The 12,900-nt window shown below is 34.9% G+C and overlaps 1 long non-coding RNA gene across 1 annotated transcript; it reads left to right on the top strand.

Annotated features, from left to right (window-relative positions):
- The first annotated feature begins 3,256 nt into the window (after positions 1-3,256).
- On the top strand, positions 3,257-7,535 carry LOC127716117 (uncharacterized). Its single transcript, XR_007988765.1, has 2 exons — positions 3,257-3,633; positions 6,358-7,535. It is a non-coding gene; the product is annotated as an uncharacterized LOC127716117 (long non-coding RNA).
- The last annotated feature ends 5,365 nt before the right edge of the window (positions 7,536-12,900 follow it).

Raw genomic sequence — 12,900 nt, 5'->3', positions numbered from 1 at the left:
CAATTATATAATTCATGCTTTGAGACGGCCCCTATGTGCGTTGTGTGTGTAGTATTTAATACAACGTGCTACTGTGCATTGTGACAATAAATCTGGGATTAGTATACTAATATATTATGTCTCAGAATAAACTCATTATTTCTTAACGTTTACCACGTGACATGTTTTACTTCAATCACAGCCAGGGCAAATGTCGGAAAGCAAGAAGAAAATTAACAAAACGATATATCTGTTATAAATATGTATCTTAGGTATGAAAGCATAATTATAATTAAACAAAACAATATTTCTGTCAAAATATTTGATTTCATTAAAATACACTAACAGATCAAGAAAATATTCATTAACATTATTAAGTTCAAACTGAAACTAAATTTGTCATTAGAATGAATTTCATAACAGCGTGGACATGGACACATAGTAATTAAATGTTATCGTGTATATCACTGGCTGTCGACAACAAAGACTTCACACACTTACAGTATGTCAGGGGCCTCTCAATGGGGATATACATAATTACTATCTTTACACATGTCCATTCATAAAATAAAAGTTTTTGCATGAAAGTTTATAGGAATTTGTTTTGAATATTTTTATATACTCACAACAAAAAGTTTCTTTTGACAGAATAAGTATATTCAGAGGTGATATCACCAAGTAATCGAGAACATGTAAAACAAAAGTTACGGGATCAATATTCTTTTACTACAAATTAAGCAGGTAATTTCAAAGAATTTGGTCTTACTCAACTACTTTTTTTTTGTTATTTGAGGACGCATATTTGAGACAATTCTGCATAAACGTTTATTTGCAATTTTATTCATGCTGATTTCAAAAGCCTCTTTCATAGCCACTCCCTTATTTTAACTGAATCAGGAATGGTCGTTCCCTTACAATTTGAAATTGTACTTACTTCTTTTTCGGTTTCTGTGTTTCAATATATATCCATGAATTTAATGATATGTTCAGTAATAGTTATACACCGAGGGATAGGTGTGTCTGGATAAGAAACCCCGTTCGGCCGGAGGCCGCAGGGGTTTCTTATCCAGACACGCCGTATCCCGAGGTGTATAACTAACTTACACCCCATTCTAAACCCAATTTTTGTTAACATTGATTATTAAATGAAAAAAAAAACCGATAGCATATTTATTGACAATATCAAACCATGATTTATAAGAATTTTTTTTTTATTACATGAAACCCCACTAGTAACCTTTCTTAGGGTATCTTTGTTCAAACTTTGACAAGTGAGTATATTTCACAAATGTCAAAGTTGTTTTGCATATTCCTGTTAAATCCATGTGCTAAAATGGATCAGCGGGTCAAGGTTGACCGTTTCGTGTATTCTTATTACAAACAAAAAATACATCATGCTCCTTGTATGCAGTTGTCAATATGGACGGGTATAAGACGGACGACATTTTGTGGCAAGCGTTGGATTTGGTAGAAGAGACTTAAGATAAAGGCTATATTATAACCCAAAGTACTTACCTGTATCAGTGTAATAAAGGTAATCATAACTGTATTTTATATCTTACGGTTTTATAACCACCCCCCCCCCCCCCCTCTTCTCAAAATAAACAAACATTCATATTCGGACATACTAAGGGATAGATGTGACCCGACTATCAGACACGCTCAACATACAAAGATACAGATTTAATATTTAGGAACTCCCTTTTTGGGGGCAAACAGGGGCTGATCCAGCTTGGGGTTCCCAACTCAAGAGAAAAAAAGGGGGGGTCCAACCATTCAAATGCATTGATCTTTTAAATAAAAGTCGGGTCCAAACCGCGGAACCCCCACCCCCAGATCGGCCAATGGGTAACCGGGGGAGGGGGGGTCCCGGGAGTTAGAATCCCCATTTTTTTTTAAAGACCAATGCTTTAGAATAGAGACATATGACTGGGATAAAAAAGATTACCTTCAAGCAAAGGAGTATTTAAAGGATTATTTTTGTATTTAAAATAGATGATTAATTTTTTTTCGCAATTGGAATTTCCTAAAATGTGTTTTTTTAATATCTTGAAACAATTTGTAGTGAACACTATTAGTAGTTTCTTATGTTCATGCTATTTAAAAAAAAATCAATTTCTATTGTTACGAATAACAATGGACTTTGTTTGCGGGATGTAGAAGCAAGGGTTTCCAGAAACCCCGCTCGTCACACCCTGTGGTCAAAATCCTTTGTTATTCGTAACAATAGATCTATTCAATTTACACTTGTTTCAGAAATAGAAACTATGAAGTATAACAATAGAACTGGGGTGTAACAATACATCTGTTTTGGAATAATAAATCATGTGCACAAGACTAAACTGGTCAACTGTAACACGAAATAATATGGAACGCCGACACTGTCTTATTATGACATTTATCATTATATGATGTTCATTTGCCATTATATGATGTCATTGTACCCTTATATGATGTGCAAATGACATAATATGATGTGCACTTGTCCTTGTATGATGTACACTTGTCATTATGTGATGTGAACTTGTCCTTATATGATGTACACTTGTCATTATATGATGTGAAGTTGTCCTTATATGCTGTCCAAACACGTTTATATGAGGTGCAAACATCTTTATATCATGTCCACAATTCATTATATGATGTGCTTTCTCCATTATGTTATGTGATTGAGTCCTTATATTATGTGATGCTTTCCTTATACGATGTAGAAACGGCATTATGTGATGTGCAATCACCTTTATACGATATGCAATCACCTTTATATGATGACAATTTGACATTATCTGATGTGCAAATTATATTATATGATGTGCAAATTATCTTATATGATGTGCAAATGGTCTTATATGATGTGCAAATTATCTTATATCATGTACAGATGTCTTTATATTATGTGCAAACTTCTTTATATGATGTGAACTTATCCTTATGTTATGTGCTAACATCGTTATATGATGTGGTAAGGTCATTATATTATGACAATGTAACATCATATGGTGTGGTTCGGTTTACATCTTTATATGATGTCAGAACATCATTATGATGATGTCGAAACATCATTATGATGATGTGCATTCATCGTCCTGATGGTCAATGAACATGATTACGATTAAAGCGATTACTCACTACGTCAGAACTGATTCCGATCTGCTTCTACGAAAAAAGCAGTTCTGTATCTATGTCGTATGAAAAATGGATGAGATTTTGAAAGAGTTAAACCTAGGCACGTTGGTATTGCGTTTTAAAGATGAAAAAATAACACCAGATATTGTCGGAAAATTGTCCAAATTTGAATTGCAAAGTTTAGGCTTAATCGATAGCTCTAAAATAATGAATTTACGGTTAAAGTGTTTAAATTATGGATCTTCTACTTTGTGCCGAGCACCTGGAAGTCGAATATTTCAGATACCAGAGGATATTCTACACTTTTTTCTTGAATGCCAATTTACTGTTACTGATATAGCAAAGCTCCTATCAGCTTCTGAGAGTACAGTTTATAGGAGAATGCGGCAATGTAATTTAACTAAAAAGAACGTCTCAAACATTTCGGATGAAGATTTAGATTCCTTAATACAGGAGATAGTTCAGGAATTTCCCCGCTGCGGCGAAAACATGATAAAAGAATTGTTAATGCAAAAAACAGCTATACAGGTATGTTGAATACTCTCTTTTTTATTTTTATATTTGATTTCCTTTCTTATACCAAATAAATCACACAGTCATGTGTTTCATAAAATTAATTGTTACCAGGTGGTGAACATGGGATCTAGTCGTTGTAAAAAAGGGGATGGGGTTGGGTGGTATTGCGGTTGGAATTTTCGATTTGAATCTTTTTGCTAAAACTGTTAATTTTTGTAGCATGGACATTAAAGTTCTTTCTTGTACACAACTACTTTTAGAACTGTTTTGCATTTTGAAAAGCAGAAGAATTTTTATTTTCAATTTGTCTTTTGCAAATCAACTTAATTTTTTTCTCCCGAAATCCTTTAGCCACTAGCCCGCCTCCATACCGAATGGTCATGCCATACATTTACAAGTATTACCTATTAAATATGAGTGAAAATGTAGCGGGACAGTAAACTCAACATAAAATTGTCACCAAACGAGCATCCACAGTTTTCGGGAATGGATAAAAGTGTAATTTCCCATGAATATTGTTTCACTTATAGAGCAAAGATATAAAAGATGATGGCAAAAAGAATAAAAAGTGGAAACGATGAAATCGTCAAAAAGATTACAACCCGACAAAAATTTACAAAACAACCCAAGGCCACCAGTGGGTCTTCAATAAAGCGAGAAATCCCACACCCAGATGCTGGCTTGAGAAGGCTCTAAAACACTTATATAAAAAAGAGATGTGGTGTGATTGGTATGACACAACTCTTCACAAGAGACCAAATGACACAAAAATTAACATCTATATAGGTCACCGTACGGCCTTCAACAATGAGCAAAGCCCATACCGCATAGTCAGCTAAAAAAAGGCCCCGAAATGACAATTGTAAAATAATTCAAACGAGAAAACTAACGGCCTAATTAAGAACCAAAAAATGAACAAAAAACAAATATGTAACATAGCAACAAACGACAACCACTGAATTACAGGCTCCTGACTTGGGACAGGCACATACATACATAATGTGGCGGGATTAAACATGTTAGCGAGATCACAACCCTCCTCTATACTAAATCAGGAAAATAGACGCCACTCTACACTTCGAAACACAGAGATGAACCAAAAGTATAAAACATACAAGAATAACAAATGCTTAAGGTTCTGGACTTAGGACGGTCGCAAAATACTAGTAAGGCGAAGTTAAACATGTTTAGTGAGCGCTCAATCTACCCGCTCACCTTGAGCCAATGTACACATATTTAACTTCAACGTCTACAATTTTGAGTGTCAATGCCAAAGAATAAATTTTGGGATCCCTAAAAAATTTAGCATTTTCACAATTTTATATTTTCCATTAATTCGAAAAGTCCGTCACAGCTGTTTAAGTCATACTTTAGATATTGAACGTAATCAAACTTTTCAGCCGAAGGTTTTATTTTGTTAAAACATGAATCTATGGTGGCATATATCTGCCCCTACTTGTCACTTAGTTAAGTCGTCATAATTAGCTAAATAAGTCTACTTGTCACTTAATTAGATCTACTTGTCACTTAGTTCAGTTCACTTGTCAGATATATAAGTCTGTTTTTACATGTCATGAAATGGGCAAAAACACCTAAAGATGTTTTTATTTTCTATACAAAATAGTGTCATTTTATTATCTGACAAGTAGACTTAATAAACTTTCTCAAAATGTGTTTCGGAACAGATTTTTTCCGAATGTGACCTACCGAATTAGACTTATTACAGGGTTTGTACTAACATGAGCTACAATACGGCTGCCACATGTGGAGCAGGATCTGCTTACCCTTCCGGAGCACCTGAGATCACCCCCAGTTTTTGGTGGGGTTCGTGTTTCTCAATCCTTAGTTTTCTATGTTGTGTTTCGTGTTCTGTTGTTTGTATGTTTCTTTTTTAGCCATGGCTTTGTCAGTTTATTTTTTACTTATGAGTTTGAATGTCCCGTCGGTACATTTCGCCCCTCTTTTACTCCAGTTTAAATCTCCGGAAAACGAAACATTGATATGTACATGTCACTTAAGTTAGAGCACCGTCAAGTATGCTGTTCTTTTTAACCGATGTTTTAATACTCAAGTAATCCGTAATATTAGTTCAAAAGGAGTAATGCATATTGTGTCTTCTACAAAACATCCTTGCCCAAGACATGCTAAAATAAATATGCTTACAAAATTTCATTTGTTTTTGTATTCATATACATGAAATATATACATATATATATATATATATATATATATATACATGTCTAAATTGAAAACGACGTTCAAACCTATGATTGCGTTGGATAAAAACCGCAATTTTTATACGTGTGCATGCAAAACAAATTTCTTGGTAGAGGGGTCTAAATACAGCACAAACAACATTTTCCAAAAGAACAAAAAAGTGAAAAAGTATATTTCAACAAAACGCACTTGACTAACAGGTCGAACAACTGATGTTCTTAAACCCTGCTGACTGCCATTGGCGATTGCCAAATAAACGGATCACAAGATGTAACAAAATGGATCTTTAAAAAATAATATCTAATACCAAACAGAAAACAATAAACTTGCGGAAAAGATGGTATACCGCAAACAAAAGGTGCAAAAATTAGTACACCATATCCGGATTTCGACAATTAATGTCTCTTCAGTAATGTTAGGGATCGAAACAGTATTTGGAAGGCCATAAAATTTACCTCAATTTAGGATAGACTCTTGAATATATATATATATAGATCTAACCACTTCATCCTTTAACAGGTGACTAGAATGCGTTTAAGAGAGAGCTTACATCGGCTGGATAACATTGGAATATAAGATAGAAAGAAGAGAAGGTTGCATAGAGGTATATACAACGTTGATGGTGTAAATCATATGTGGCATATTGACACAAACCACAAGCTTATCCGATGGAATTTTATTGTGTTAGGGGGAATTGATGGCTTTAGTAGATTTATAACCTTTCTCAATTGCAGGGACAACAATAAAGCTGTTACATTACTGGATTCCTTCAAAAATGGTGTAGCAAAATTACGGAATGCCTTTACGTGTTCGATCCGATAAGGGCCTTGAAAACTGCCTAGTTGCTGATTACATGATCAAAGATCGAGGTCCTAACCGTGGTAGCATGATAACAGGGAAAAGCTGTCACAATCAGAGGATAGAAAGGTTGTGGAGGGATGTTTTTGAAGGTGTATTGTGCTTTTATTATGATCTTTTTCATTTCATGGAGGAAGAAGGCTTTCTTGACAATTCACTTAGCGACCACATGTTCGCTCTACATCATGTATATATATGCAAAAAATCACGCGATGAAAAATTGAGCATATGGGCACGGGCGTGGGGAAAACACCGCCTTCGTACTGCAAAATCGTCTCCTCTTTGATTATTTACTGCAGGTATGATTAATAATCCACCCGATTTTGAAATTTTTGACATCGAAAATTACGGTACAGAGGGAAATTATGAAGATACTTTAAATGACTATACTGGCATAGATGATCCCAGGCCTACACTCGATTCACAGGCGTTTGTTGTAAATGAAACATGCCAAGAACAACTAAACTTGTATTGTCCAAAAAAATGGAGCTCTGTATATCATGGAATCGACGTATATCTACAAGCATTACATATTATCGAGAGGAATTCCGGAATTATTGAGTGATTATAAACGAGTTAACCTTTTTCAGTGTAGGACATATGTATATCATCTTCTCATTTTTCTTAAGTGTTTGGCAATACACTTTCAGACAGATTGTGAAATTGAAAGAGTTAGATAAAACCAAACTGGTTAAGCATTATGTTGTTGAGAAATAAGAATATAAAAAAAATGCTGTTACAGTTTACTATTTCAAAGATGATGACTTCCGAGATTGTTTTATTCCTTTTATGTAATTTGTACATGTCATTTTATGCTTTAAATACAAATGTTTATCGAACACTTTGATTGAATCAAGTATATAGTTGTGGTATGTAGTTTAACTCTTGTCCGTTTTTCTGTTTTTCACAACGAACAACTTTCAGGACTTCCGATATTCAGGCGATTTTTGGTATACATGCCAGTCTTTAAGATAACAATACACAGTTAGCAAACAAAGTGATAATTTACCCTCATGAATATTAGCCATCCTCTTTTCCTTGCTTTTAAATAGTAAAAGCTTAATGTGTGTATAAATAAGAAGATGTGGTATGAGTGCCAATGAGACAACTCTCCATCCAAGTCACAATGTATACAAAGTTAACAATTATAGGTCAATGTACGGCCTTCAACACGGAGCATTAGCTCACACCGACCAGTAAGCTATAAAGGGCCCCACATATCCAGTGTAACACAATTCAAACAGGAAAACCAACGGTCTTACTAAGTATCTATTTACAAAACGAGAAACATCTAATATATGTGCATATGTCTATAATCAGAATCTTCGAAAGATTCTATTTCCAATGCTGAAAATGGTGAAATTTTATTTATTTTTGGTGTATCCATGGCAATAATCTGCATGTATTTGCTATAAAATAGTGCTAAAATGGGGGTGAAGGTGTCGTTTCCCAAAAATTTTGTCCCGGCAAACTTGAATTTCAATGGCCTTGAGTGATACCTTTTCTGAATCTATTTACATACATATATCAAAATATGAAAGAAAAATCATATGTCTTTCGCCTAATTTTTTTCGTAAAATTGCGTTGAAAAGTTGGAATAAGATCCCAGTTAAGGTAACCAGTCAAGTACCCACGAATGTAGTACTTAAACTAGACAAAATGATGCCCCCCCCCACACTCCACTCTGAAGTAACTGTATTATAACAAAGTCAATGTAGGACTTTCTTTTGAGATATTATTGTGTATGGGAGACACAGATGATGCCCCCACAGATGCAAAGTGTTATTTCGGAAATGTTATGCACCTGTTATGCATGTATATACTCCAAATTTGACAAAGTTCAACGATCTCCCAAAAGAGCAAATATTGATAAAAATCAAAACCCTGACCACATGCACACCTTCAATATATGAGGGGGTGGACAGCTATTGAGGGAGGTGGGAGAAGGGGACGGGAGGTGGGAGAAGGAGGGGCGGGAGGTGGGAGAGGGGGAGAGGGGGAAGAGGAGGTGGGAGAAAGGGGAGCGGGAGTTGGGAGACAAAAAAAAAAGTGGGAGAGAAATTACTAAAAAAAAAGTGGGAGGTGAGAGATAGGGGGCGGGAGGTGGGAGAAGGATACACCCTGTCCACCCCCTCATATATGTACAAACAGCCAGCAAAGTGAAAACTTCTTAGCATTGAAACTGTAGGAGTTATCCGGAAACGATATGCACCTCTTGCAAGTATATACTCCAACTAGAGGCTCTAAAGAGCCTGTGTCGCTCACCTTGATCTATGTGCATATTAAACAAAGGACACAGATGGATTCATGACAAAATTGTATTTTGGTGATGGTGATGTGTTTGTAGATCTTACTTTACTGAACATTCTTGATGCTTACAATTATCTCTGTCTATAATGAACTTGGCCCAGTAGTTTCAGTGGAAATTATTTTGTAAAAATTTACAAAGTTTATGAAAATTGTTAAAAATTGATTTTAAAGGGCAATAACTCCTTAAGGGGTCAATTGATCATTTTGGTCATGTTGACTTATTTGTAGGTCTTACTTTGCTGTACATTATTGCTGTTTACAGTTTATCTCTATCTATAATAATATTCAAGATAATAACCAAAAGCTGAAAAAATTTCTGAAAATTACCAATTCAGGGGCAGCAACCCAACAACGGGTTGCCTGAATGGTCTGAAAATTTAAAGGCAGATAGATCTTGACCTAATGAACAATTTTGTTTTTGAAAGATTTGCTCGAAATGCTTTGGGTTTAGATATATGAGCCAAAAACTGCATTTTACCCTATGTACTATTATTAGCCATGTCGGCCATCTTGGTTCGCGGTCGGGGTCATCAGACACAATTTTTAAACTACCCTAATGATGATTGTTTACAACTTTGGTTAAATTCATCTTAGTAGTTTCAGAGGAGAAGATTTTTGTAAAAGATAACAAAAATTTACGAAAAATTGTTAAAAATTGACTTTAAAAGGGCAATAACTCCTTAAGGGGTCAACTGACCATTTTGGTCATGTTGATTTATTTGTAGGTCTTACTTTGCTGTACATTATTGTTGTTTACAGTTTATCTCTATCTATAATAATATTCAAGATAATAACCAAATACGGCAAAATTTCCTTAAAATTACTAATTCAGGGGCAGCAACTTAACAACGGGTTGTCCGATTCATCTGAAAATTTCAGGGCAGATAGTTCTTGACCTGATAAACATTTTACCCCAGATTTGCTCTCAATGCTTTGGTTTCAGAGATATAAGCCAAAATCTACATTTTACCCCTATGTTCTATTTTTAGCCATGGCGACCATCTTGGTTGGTTGGCCGGGTCACCGGACACTTTTTTAAACTAGATACCCTAATGATGATTGTGCCCAAGTTTGGTTAAATTTGGCCTAGTAGTTTCAGAGGAGAAGATTTTTGTAAAAGTTTAGGGACGACGGACGACGGACGCCAAGTGATGAGAAAAGCTCACTTGGCCCTGTGGGCCAGGTGAGCTAAAAATGACAAAGTTCAACTATCTCCCAAAAGAGCAAATATGAATAAAAATCAAAACCCTGACCACATGCACACCTTCAATATATGTACAAACAGCCAGCAAAGTGAAAACTTCCTAGCATTGAAACTGTAGGAGGAGTTATCTAGAAACGCTATGCACCTCTTTTGCAAGTATATACTCCAAAAATATCAAAGTTCAACTATCTCCCAAAAGAGCATATATTAAATCAAAAATCAAAACCCTGACCACATGCACACCTTCAATATATTACAAACAGCCAGGAAAATGAAAACTTCCTAGCATTGAAACTGTAGGAGGAGTATCCGGAATAACAATATACTCATAATGGGACAGACGGACGGACAGTGGTAAAACAATATGCCCCCAACTAATAGTTGTGGGGGCATAAAAAAGACAACTTTTACTCCAAATGGTGTAGTGTTATTATTTCTATGTCAATATACCTGGCATTTTGAGAATATAAAAATATTCATATAGAGACACTCGGGCCTACAAAGTATCTATATACGGAGGACGAGCGGACAAACGGACGAACAGGCAGGGTTTATTGATATGCCCCTCGGCATTTTAATATAGGAGCCTAAAAGTTTACATGTCAACAAAGACCCTGCTAGTGTATTTCTCAAATGAACTTGTGATTTCAAAAACATTGTTGTTTTAAACAAGAGTAGACACACTGAAATGTCTCACCTGTTCTAGTGTTGATAATTGAATTATGTTAGTTAAAAAAAGTTTATACCACAAGCATTACATTAAATTAACATTTAAATGATCAATGTACAGCAGTTCAATGTAAAATAAACCCTTACAGACAGACACCAAATTATCGATTACATAAAAATTCTCAGAAAGAAACCTCGGACACCTGCCAGACAGACCTATACACCTAATAACTATTCCAGACACCAAATATAGTTCTACTATTTCTATAAAGTAACTGAAAAACAGACCAATGAACCATGAAAATAAGGTCAAGGTCAGCTGAAACCGACCAGACAGATGTATCTACCTTACAATCATTCCATAAACCAAATATAGTTAACCTATTCCTTTTAGTATCTGCAAAAAACAGACCAAACAAGAAAAAATAACATTGACCAATGAACCATGAAAATGAGGTCACGGTCAGATGATTACTGCCAGACAGACATGATGAACACCTTACAAACATTCCATACACCAAATATAATTTACTGAATGCTTATAGTATCTGAAAAATACTAAGTAGACCTGAACACAAAAACCCAACATTGACCAATTAACCATGAAAATGAGGTTAAGGTCAAATGACACCTGCCAGTTGGACATGTACACCTTACAATCGTTATCTATTATCTATACACAAAACATAGAAGACCTATTGCTTATATATATAGTATCTGAGATATGGACTTGACCACAAAAACTTAACCTTGTTCACTGATCCAAGAAATGAGGTCGAGGTCAAGTGAAAACTAGCTGACAGGTATGACGACCTTGCAAGGTACGCACATACCAAATATAGTTACCACGTTACGCATCATAAGAGAAAAACAAGATTAATCTGACAAAGTCGGAAACTCAGGCTGTTATAGTAATTATAAGACAATAACAATTAAAACCAAGGAGTAAACAAAGACTCATAAAACCAAAAAAACATTTACAACTTACAGTAGAAATAAAAGAGAAACAACACAAACTCCACTGAAAACTGGGAGTGAAATCAGGTGCTCCGGAAGGGTATGCACCGTATATCGCACCCATCGTGTTATTTCTTTTTTCTATCCGGTAATGATAGGTTACTTATATGAATGAGGAAGATATAACTAATGCAGTACTCAAACAATTCACGGTACTTTTAGGAACTTTTTATTTATATTTATATGGACTTTAATGATTTTAAACAAAACATTAACCAAAATGCATTTTGTTGTTTTTTACTGATGAATATCAAAACATGAAGTTCCCGACTTTTTTCCCACTATGTTGGACAATTGTTGGTAATTGACAACATTTTTAAAGGTTCTCTGTATGACTTATCTATTTTGGATGATGATGCTGTTTCAGTATGAGTTCCTGGTTTGCTGACAATGGGGGGATTTCAGGCTAATTATATAAATATTTATAAATTTGGACTCGAGTTGTATGCTTAGCAAGATGTTATCTATTTAAACACGAAAAAGTGTTTTAGCATTGTTTTGTGTCAGTTTGAAAATAATAACAATATTATAGGATCTTGGATTATCCTTTGCAATCCAAACTTAGCACCAGACTCTCCTTGTGCCCAAGTAATTAACATAACAAAAAATAAAAACTTTTAATAAAGTACTTACTGAATACAAATGAGGTCAAGGACAATGACCATATGACAGACGGAAAGTTCGTAACATAAGGCATCTATATACAAAGTATGAAGCATCTAGGTCTTCTACCTTCTAAAATATTTAAACTTTTAAGTCAAGAGCTAACGCCGACGCTGCCGCCTGATCACTATCCTAAGTCTTACTGGCTGGTACAGTCGATACAAAAAATAAAATAAAAAATGTCATTGACATTCTACTTACACCGTTGAAGTCAGTTTTGGGTATATATTACCCCTTTTAGGCTTCGTAGAAATATACACATATTCTTATAATCAAATTCTTTGTCCACACAAGTAGAAATAAATATATCAAAAAGTTCAAACTGCTTAAAAGTCCTTTAA

Source organism: Mytilus californianus, unplaced genomic scaffold (genome assembly GCF_021869535.1).
Source record: "Mytilus californianus isolate M0D057914Y unplaced genomic scaffold, xbMytCali1.0.p SCAF_9, whole genome shotgun sequence".
Lineage (NCBI taxonomy): Eukaryota > Metazoa > Mollusca > Bivalvia > Mytilida > Mytilidae > Mytilus > Mytilus californianus.
This window is presented reverse-complemented; position numbering and strand designations above follow the sequence as displayed.